General features: G+C 29.1%; 1 long non-coding RNA gene across 1 annotated transcript; it reads left to right on the top strand.

Moving 5' to 3' along the window:
• The first annotated feature begins 1,319 nt into the window (after window positions 1–1,319).
• LOC130947879 (uncharacterized) lies at window positions 1,320–1,980 on the top strand. Its single transcript, XR_009072842.1, has 3 exons — window positions 1,320–1,516; window positions 1,604–1,737; window positions 1,836–1,980. It is a non-coding gene; the product is annotated as an uncharacterized LOC130947879 (long non-coding RNA).
• Window positions 1,981–11,055: the final 9,075 nt, after the last annotated feature.

Raw genomic sequence — 11,055 nt, 5'->3', positions numbered from 1 at the left:
CAACGCGGTCAATGGTCAACCTGCGTGCCAATGACGTCATGCTGACTTCAGCATGCGGGTTGTGAAATTAGAAAAAATGTATTACAAGCAGTGGGAGTCGAATGAAGACCAAGTTGACAACCACTGCACTAACCCGTTTCTTTAACATTTTGAATTATTTTTAAAATATATATATCAATTCTTTCTAACTAATATATATATATATATAAACATGGAAATACTTAACTCATTTTTAAATTGAAGTACAAATTAATTAGTTTTAAATTAAAAAATGATAATGAATAAAAAAATGAAATAAAAATTACTTATTCTAAAAAAAAATTTTTATATAATTATTTAATTATATAAAATATTTAGACCTTGAAATTATTATTTGGATATAATTCATAGATTATTATTCTTATTGTATCTAATTAAGATACTATATAGTAGTATGAACTAATTATATGTTTATCTTTGTATTAGTTATTTATAGAATTTGACTTAACTGTTCTTAAAATGTTAGTAAAAATATGTATTTCAAATTTTAATTTTAAGTTTTTGACTATTTTATATTTTTTATTTATGTGAGAGCAGTTTTACCGGTTGAACCAGTAACTTATCGGTTGAACCAATAAACCAATAACCTGATCGGTTCGATTATCGATTCGGTTTTGACAACTATGTCCAAAATATCATAGTTTTCAAATTTTAAAATTTATATAATTATTTTAATTTTAATTTTTTGACCCAATCAAAATATTAATTACTTCATAAAATTAAAATTAAAAAAAATTGAAAAGAAAGAAAATGTTAAATTGTTTGCTGTTACTTTCTCTGTGCTGTTACTTTATCTGTCGCGTGTGGCCTAGATTTTGGGATAATATTTGTCTACTGTGCTCTATACGCCTCATCAAATGTAAGGTTGGATTTTAAATTAAGTTTTGGCTTTTTAAATTAAGTTTTGGATTTGAAAAATAATGGGAAGTGTTAGCTTATTTTTTTTAATTGCTATAAATAAGGAAAGTTTTAATTTTTTTTATATTTTGAAAATAATATATATACTAAAGTTTTATTCATTTAAATATTAGATAATTAAAAGAATAAATTAAAATTTCTAATCAGTATGTTTTTGTTTTAATTTAATTTTTTGTTTGATAAAAAAATTATTTTATTTCAATAACTTTTTTTTTAAAAAAGTTTTTTTTTTCAAAGATATATCTTTTATTGCATAAAAAAACTTTATACCTAGAGTACATTATGTTCCCAAGAGTACATTATGTCAAGACAAAGGAATTTTTCAATCGAGATGTTAAATAAAATTTATCCAATGGGTAAAGGAGAGAAAGAAAATAATTAAGAGAGGAAGAAGTTCCAACGCGCTAGTAACTGCTGTTCACAGACAAGGTGGTTTGAGAAAATGATGTCGCCGGTATTCCTCCTCCAACAATATCGCTTGAGACAGAATTTTTCCAGGTTCCTGGCGTTGGTCCTCAAAGACTAAAGCGTTCCGCGCCAACCAAATCTGCCATAGAAGGTAAGCCACCTGAGCACTTCTGATTCTGAAATTGGGTTTGGATTTTTCAGCTTCCATGAATTGACTCCACCAATCCCAAACTTTTAGGTTAGGGTCGCGGGGAATAGTGCTAGCTACTGGGGAGCTGTTCCAAATTTGAAGAACTTCTGGGCAGAAGACAATGGCATGCATCCGTGTTTCCGGCGACAATTGACAGCGGAAACAAAGGCTGCTAATTTGTGGTAATTTCTCGTTCAATTTTGCTTTACCTGCAATGCTTTCATGGGCTAATCTCCAAGCAAATAATTTGACTTTTGGTGTTACTCTCATTTTCTATAAGGTTTTCCACATTTTTGAGTCTACATATTGGGAATGGAGTAAATTTACTGGAGGGTGAAAGAATTGGTATGCTATACTATACTTAGATTTTATTGAGTACTCCTCTGAGTTGTTATTGCACCATATAATTGAATCTTCCTCTTCTGTCTTAATTTATTGAATATTAACACAGAAAATTAAATGTTGAGATAAATTAAAATATCAAACAAATTACATTAATATTTAATTTATCTTGTACTTAATAGATAAAAAAATCAAAACAGAAAACAAAAATTTTATTAAAAAATTTATAAAACATATAAATATATTAATATTTTTTAAATTTTTAATTCTAAATATTAAATTTTAAATCTAATACAATAATACATCAACAATTACTATTTTGCAACTTATGGCCACGATACTTTGTATCTTTCAAGATTTCATGGCTTCTTGAGTTCATCAATTCCGCGTAGCAGTAATTAATTAACCTTGATTTCCTAAATCATAAATGGTGCTACATTAATAAACTTTAAATTATGAGTTCTGATTTAGATAAGATTACTGATCGAAGAAGTTTTGAAACAATATAAGACTTAAATTTTCAATGTATTTGTTATATATTTATTAAAATAATAATTTTAATTTGTATTCTTATATATATATATATATAGATATATAGAGGTGCGTAGCCATTGTTTTATTGTGGCTATAGTGCTTACAAGGATTTTACTAATTAATTGTAGATATCTGGCCTTTTTTTTTAATTTAAAAGCGTATTACTAAAAGTGTTGCTTAGAGAGAAAGTGTTACCCTTAATCGTTAACTTGGCTCTAATACCAAATTTTTACTTTTAACTTCGAATAAAAATAATTTGTAAATTCTAAAGTATTGACCATTTCTACTATTTCTCTAGTCTTTGATGTATATTTATAATTTTGATTTATAACTTTTTAATCTTGTTTTAGTTTATAATATTCTTTTTTGCATGGATTACTGTATATAAAATCTTTTATCTGTTTGTCTTTTTCTTTAATATAATTTCTCAAATCCTCAATAACTTCTTTTATTTCTACACTTTCTCTTATTTCTAAATATCTGTTTAATTTTTCAATTTCATTCTCCATTTTTTATTTCAGCAGCTTTAATTCTTTTAAGTCATAATATGGTTTTCCAGGCATTTATAAATTTTTTAAGTTTAATTTCAACTTGTTTATATTTATTCTTATTTCTATCCTTTTTATTATAAGATCATCAATTTCAATCTGAAGATTATTTAATTCCCTTTTATACTCCTTTATTTTACTTTTTAATTTTCTCGTCCTATTTCTTTTATTTTATTTTCTGGTTTTTCAATCTTTTTGTTTCATTATTTAAAATTTCCACAAACTCTATCATCGATTCATCACTATTTTCTAGAGATTCTATTAATTTTTCTAGCTCTTCAACTTCTCTTTTCAACTTGTCATAGATTATTTTTAGGGCTTCAAATGCTCTTTGATTTATTTCAGAAAACTGTAAATAATTCAAACGATTTTCTCTTTCAAAGAGCTCTTGCTTCTTGTCTTGATAAGTTACATATATTTCTTCTTTATTTATTGTCATAGTTTAGTGTTTAGGGTCTCATTTAATTTTTCGACCTTTTTTGTTAGTTCTTTTATTTCAGAACTTTCTTCTTTAATTTTTAACTTAGACAAACTTAAAGGGCTATTAATTTTAGATTCTCTTATTTGAAAATTCGATGAAACTAATTTTCCTGATGGTTCTTTTAGTAATAGAACTGGGTTTTCAATAGCTTTATATTTTGGTATTTTTGTTTTTACAATTTTCTGAAATAATTTATCAACATAAATCCTTTCTCAGTTTTTAAATATTATACTATGATGGCTATTTGTTAAAGCGTAATTTATTGCATATGTAATTGAAAATGGTTCATCATCTTGTTCCATTAGATTCTTTCTGTGAAATTTATAAGTTAAACTTATAGATCTTCCAAGATTTTCAGTTGATAAAGGTATAGCGTATCCAAGATGGGCATTGAATTTAACATTTACGTTTGCCAAGTTTCCATGAACAATTCTAATTATTTGATCTATTGGGTCATCAGTAATTCTTTTATCACAGATTGCTAAGCTTATTGGTGAATTAATTTCTTTCATATATGTAGATTTGATTAAGACTTGTATAGTACTAATATGAATCCATCCAATTTTAGATCTTTTTTGTTGATCCTTAATTTTCTCAATCTGTTTACTCAATTCTTCATCATTTATCAAAGCTATTTCAAGTTCTCCATTAGCGGATTTTATCTTTATAGGGGCTTCAAGTTGAATTTTTCCATAGTATATTATATTTTTTCTATTAAAAACTTCTTTTAAAAGATTTTGTTTATTAAAATTTTCATTTGATTTGAGATTTAATTCTGTTTTTAGAACAGCCTGTTTTTCATTATCTAATAAAGCAGTTAATCTATAATAATCAGATTCTTCCATTAATTCTAAGCTTTCTAAATAATTCATAACTAAGAGATTAGGATAAAGGCGTACCTTTCTGGAGAAAAACTTCTTTATTTAGTATATTTTACATAAGATGTTTTTATCTCTAGAGGGGAGATTATAGATATTAACTCCAGAGGGGAGTTTAAAACTATTTTTTTCCTAAGGGAATTCTTTTTTTCAGACTACAGAATCGCCTCGACAGCTTCCTCCTTGCTCTCCTAGCATATGAGTACTCTTAGCCTCCTGCTTTCTGTTTTCTGATGCCTTCTACAATTGCCTAAGCAACCTTTTATAATGGTTGGGTCTGATGGACAATTCCCATCCTTACCATTCTTATGACGTCATTGCTTACGTCATTGTTTATTATCTTGCAACAGCTACATTGTTGGTGCTCTATGACCTAAGCGCTTACGTCACTATGCAATAATGTTGAGAGATGCTTCAGATGTGCTGTCCTCCTCTTTCCTTATGTGACCTTCAGATGCGTTGTCTTCTTCCTTTATCATGTGGGTTGATTCCGTTTCATTATTGCTTTCTTCAGATAACTCTGAGACATAGCTGGCATTTGTGGTCTTCTCTGTCTTTTATCAAGTAGCAGAGATTCCTCTTTATCCCTTCGGGGAGCTTTTTCTAAGAGTCCAGATAAGTTGTAGAATGCTGATTCAAATTCCACTAAGAGTCTCATCTCTCTTTCTTCAATTTCATTCCTTTTACTGGACACAAGCAAAGTATTTCTGCTTTTATAATTGATTCTTGTGTGAGATTCCCTTGTTATCTTTTGAGTTCTTTCGAAGACCCTTGCTAGTGTGCTGGCTAGTCTTCCTTCATGACTGTAGATTGTTAAATCTTGAACTTGATCAATTGGTTGAAAATTTCCTGGGAAGACGGACATGAAGATTACTTGATGTACTGGAACCAAGCATTCTTCTTCTTCTTTAAAAATAGGTTGACTATTCGTAAATTTTAGGGATATATCCCTTGGATTTACGTTGTCAATCATATTTTTAAATCTCTTTACTGCATCAATGAATCCTGCAGGAAACTCACTAATAATTTTCAAATCATTAAAAATTAAAATTGTATCAATTAATCCATACTGGAAAAACTGATAGGTGTCAGATGGGGAAGCATATGGAAATATAACCAGCTTTGTTAGCTGTTCTTTGGCAATAGGATAATATCCCAAGATTGCCCTTTTTTCTTCAGTCCAATTCAGGACTATGTTAAGGGTTTCTCTGAGATTTGATCTACAGACCCTTTCTTTTCCTTGATTTCAGCTCTTGTAGGAATGTTTCTTATTATTCCTGTTCTCTGGGTTTGAATTGGAGCTTTATCTGCTCTTTTTAGGGTTTGCTCTGGATGAAGAGCTTCATATTCCCTGAAAGATTCATTTGTTTCTTCCAGTGTTAAAAACCCTCCTTTATGAATTATCCTTGATTGATGTGTAAATGGTGCTGCTTTTTCCTAGGCATCATATACTCCTTTCATGGGGCCATTATAAATTACATAATATTTTTTATCTTGGGTGGATTTTTTGATAATTTCAGCAATTGTTTTATTTTCTGGAATTTTTTCTTCACCTGATTTGTCCACCACGCTTAGCTGGCTGAACTCTGATGGTTTTGGTTGTTGATTTCATTGCTTCGATGGCCTTCTTGAGGGATTGGATCTGTGTCCTTATTTGTTGACAATGCTTGCATTTTTCGAGTTCTTGTTCGTATTTCTGAATTTCTTGATCTAAGGCGTTGTAGACGAACTCCATTCTCTTGTTAATGTATCTGCAATAACATTTTTGTCACCCTTAATATATTCAATTTTTATTGGATATTGTAACAAAAATAATTGCCATCTTACCAATCGTCCATGATTATAATCAACTTTTAAATTATATCGTATGAAACCTGTTAGGTAACTTGAATCTGTCCTTAATGTAAAATCCTGGGTAGTAAATCAATTTTCCATTTCTTAAGAGATTTAATTGCTGCTAGAGTTTCCTTTCATGAGTGGTATATCTCTGTTCTGTTGGAGTAAAAGTCCCTGAAATATACCTGCAAAGTAATTCCTTTGGGGAATATTTAGAATCTAATGATTCTTTTTTCTCGTTCCAAACTTTTATAGCTTTCTTAGCTTTTAGACATCCTGACCAGGTTATGTCTGAAGCATCTGTTTCTACTATTAAGTAGTCATTTTCTTCTGGAATATAAAGTTCTGGAAGTTTTTCACAAAGTTCTTTAATTCTTTGAATTTGCATACTATCTTTTTCATCTCATTTCCATTCTTTTTTAGTACTTATTTTGGAAATAAGCTTTTAGTGTATTCTGTTATTCTTAAAAATCCTTGATCGGAAATATAATTTATATACCCTAAAAATCTTTGTAATTTTTCTATCTTCTATTTTATTAGGAAATAAATTTACCTTTTCTAGAATATTTGGTTGAAGTTTTAGCTTACCTTGAGTAGATAGAATTAATCCAAGAAACTCTATTTCTTGTTTTGCTATTCTTGCTTTCTTTTTGCTAAGAACTAATCCTTTTTCTTTACATCTTTCTAAAACTATTAATAATTTTTGAAGATGATCTTCTTTATCCTGTTTTGTAAAAATTAGTATATCATCAATGTACACTAAAACAAATTCATTTAATTCTTTTAGATTTTCTTCCATAAATCTTTGATAAATACCTGGGGCTTGTTTTAATCCGAATGGTAATACATTCCATTCATAGAGCAACACACTTGTTGATTTTTTGTTGGGCAAATAAAAGCAGTTAATTTCTTTGTTTCTTCGTCTAAACGAAATTGCAATATCCTGATTTTGCATCAAGAGATGAAAACCAAGTTGCTCCTTTGATTTTTTCTAAAATAGAATCTTTTCTTGGAAATTTATGAGCATCACCAATAGTTGCTTCGTTCATCTTCTTATAGTTAATAACCATTCTTCGTTTTTCCCTTTTAATTTCATTATTGTTTTCGACATAAAAGGCTGGAGCCGCATGAGGACTTTTACTTAATCTTATAATTCCTTTTTCCAAAAGATCTCTACATTCTAATGAGAACTCTTCTCTATCTCTTGCGGAATAAGAAATTCTATTTGGAACATTTATCTCTTTTGTAGGATCTTTTAACTTGATGCTTATTAATTCGTTATTTGTATTTTTAATATCTAAAGGATTTTCAGCACAAATTTCATCCAAAAGTTCTTCTATCTTTATTTCAAGATTATTTTTCGGAATATTTATCTGAAAGTATAAATTTAAATAACATGTCTCTAAAATAGAAAATATTTTAAATTTTAGAATCTTGTCTATAGTAGTAGTTGGTATTTTTATACGTTTTGATTTTTGATTTATTGAAGAATCGTGTGGAGCTTTTAAAACTATATATGTTAATTCTTGAATGAATGTATGATATAGCTTTAAAAAGTTATTTCCTATGATAAAATCCATTCCAGAATCTAACATATATATTGATGGAACAATGAACCTATAATTTTGAATAAAAATTTCAACCATCTCTGCTTTTTGGTCAATTTTATGTATTTTGTCAGCTATTCTAACTCTTAATGGTTTCTTTAATTTTTTCCAATCAAGTTTTATATTTGAACTAGCAAAGCATTGTGTTGCTCCAGAATCTATGAAAGCATTTATAAACTTTTCTGTTATTTTTATAGTAATAAATGTTGCATTATTACTCAGTCTCTGAGTCTGTTTCCGAGACATATTCAAAAATATAGTCTAAGTTATCATTAGATTCCTCTAATGGTTCCATGAAACAAGACTTAGCAATTTTTATTTGTTTAATAAGATCTTTTTTATCCTTCTTTTTTGGGCATTCATTTGCATAGTGTCCTTTCTTGGCAATACCAACACTTACAATTTTCTTTTTTATTCGGGCAATAGTCATTTTTTGTCTTTTGTTTTTATCGTTATTTCTTTTTCTAAATACCTCTTTTTTCTCCAGTTTGGATAGTATTTTCTTTTTCTAAATTGATATTTTCTTTTTCTTTGAAAATTTTTATTAAGACCATATTTTTGGGGTATCTCTTCATTATCTTGACAACAAATTCTAATTATATTCGCAAATCTTTTTGAGTTGCTTCTTGCATACAACGTTCTTTTATTTCCTCTCTTATTGCAGAGGTTGCTCCACCAAAATTATTTTCAATTGTCCCTCTATTTATTTCTCTTATAAATCTTCCCATTATAAATTCATTAGCAGGATATGGAAGTTTTGTTATATACATACTAAGATATTGATTTTATCTTCTTCTTTTAATTTGTAATAATGTATTCTATATTCGCATATATAAGATTCCACATTACATAGATCATATATCTGAATATTAGCTAAATGGTTTTTTGCTTCTTGATATTCTTTATTATAGACTTCTTGTTTATGATCTATAATATTTTTTCCAAAAAATTCTTTATATAGAATCATCATTATATATATATCATAAGTTGTTGCTTTTGTTGCTAAATCTTCTATTATTTAGTTTTCTATTGATGTCATATAATCTCTTATAGTTCCTTTAGTATGAAACCCTATGTAATTCCAAATATCTCTTCCAGATAATTCACTAAGCTTTGGATTAGTAAAAGCTTCTAATAAAAAGGAATTCAACCAATTTTCAAAAATTTCTTTTTCATTCTTTTTACAGTCTAAGTCAAGCATTCTTTCTTCTTCTATTTCCTGGATTTTAGGGACGTATTTTGATGGTATTTTTGTATATTTTGAATCTTTATTTATAAACTTTTTTTTTAAAAGCATAATTATCAAAACCTGTTTCCCATTTAAATTGAGATTGATTATCCTTAGATGTTCCAGCTTCATTTTTAACTTGTATTGGAATTGCTGGTTCTTCGTCACTTGAATAATCTAAGATATGTTCTTCATTTTCTATATTTTCAGAATTTACTAATTCTTCTTCTATTTGAAATTCCTGTTCCATAATATTATTTTCTTGAGCCATTTTTAATTGTTTAAAAAGCATTGTAACTTCTTCTAATTTTTCTTTAATATTCATAATTTTAGTGGTGGTTTTACTTTTAAATCTGTTATGTTGATTATGTTTTAAAATTTTTCTTCCTTGGGATTTTCTTTTTCCTTATTTCTTTGAAATTTTATGGATGTTAATATTTCTTCAAGCATATCTACTATAGAATTTAATTGTGGGTTAAAAGTATGATATAGATGTGGAGAATCATTTTCATGGTAACATTTTTTAGAAATTCCGTGTGAAAAATAAGTTTTTTCAGGTTTTTGAAGTCCTTCAATAAAACTTATAGTAAAAGGATAAGGGAAAAGAAGGTATCCCTGTCTTAAGCCTCTCTGTGGTACCACCTCCTTGGATAGGACTCCATTGATTTTGAACTTGTATCTCACTCTTCTCATCCATTCCATGATTAGCTTTGTTCAATCCTCTTCAAATCCGAATGATAAAAACTTTTTTAGGAAATCTCACTCCATCCAGTCATATGCCTTATTTATGTCCAATTTGATGGCTAGGTCCTTTGAACTTTTTCTTCCTTCACTCTTTAAGATGTGGAAAGCCTCTTGAACTACTATGATGTTGTCTTAAATCATTCTTCCTCCCATAAATGAACTTTGTACGGGTGAAATAATCTTGTCGAGAATCCTTTAAGTCATCCCACTATAATTATGGACGATCTTGTAAATATAGTTACAGCAACTTATAGGAGGCAAATGATTTATAGATTCAACTGACTTTATTTTAGAGACAAGAGTCACCTGAGTATCATTGATTTGTTTTGGGATCTTCCTTCTTTGAAAAAATTTCTAATCACAACGCACTCTTCTTTCTGAATAGTATCCTAATGCTTCTGGAAAAAGCGTCCATTGAGTCCATCTGGACCTGGAGCCCTGTTCTTGTCCATACTAAATGTTGCCTTTTAATCTCATCGTCACTGATATCCTCCTTTAATTTCTTGTTCATCTCATTAGTAACTCTTCTTGGAACTTTGCTTATACATTCCTTCATCTCTCTATCTCTATTAGTTTTGAATAGCTCCGAAAAATAATCCTCTATGAGCTTCAACGTTTTCTCTTTTCATTGGATCCACTGCCCTTGTGAACTCTGCAGCCTTTCAGTCCTATTTTGCCCCTTCTTTGAATAGTTGAATCATGGAAAAAAGTGGTATTCTTGTCTCCACAATTCAACCATTTTATCCTTGCTCTTTGTCCCCAGTATTTCTCTTCTCTCTTCATAATTCTATGATGTTTCTTTTTGCTTCAGCTATAAGTTGTTGTTGTTCTTGTGTTGATAAGAATTCTGCGATTTCTGGACCTTGTTTTGCCACTTCAATATTTCTCTGCCTGCCCTCCAAAAAGTCTCTCTACTCCAGGCTGTTAACTCTTCTTTACAGTTACTGATTTGGTTCATTAAATATGTCGACTCCTCTTTGCTGTTGTACTTATTCCATCCTCTTCTTATGACTTCGCTGCATTCTCTCCTATCGTTCCAATAGTTCTCATATCCAAAAAGCTTTTGATTTTTCTCAATCGGTTTGGCGTTGAGAACTAATGGGCAGTGATCTGATGATATGGCTAAGAGAGATATAAGATTAGCATTTTTAAACATAGACCTCCATTTCCAATTAGAGCTCAGTCCAATTTTCCTTTGGTGACAAATCATTCCCTAGGATTACTGAACCAAGTGAATTTGCTACCTTTCAAGTCCATATCCATTAGAGCGTTTGTGCAAACGATTTCTCTAAATTCCTCTAT

Source organism: Arachis stenosperma, chromosome 9 (genome assembly GCF_014773155.1).
Source record: "Arachis stenosperma cultivar V10309 chromosome 9, arast.V10309.gnm1.PFL2, whole genome shotgun sequence".
Classification (NCBI taxonomy): domain Eukaryota; kingdom Viridiplantae; phylum Streptophyta; class Magnoliopsida; order Fabales; family Fabaceae; genus Arachis; species Arachis stenosperma.
This window is presented reverse-complemented; position numbering and strand designations above follow the sequence as displayed.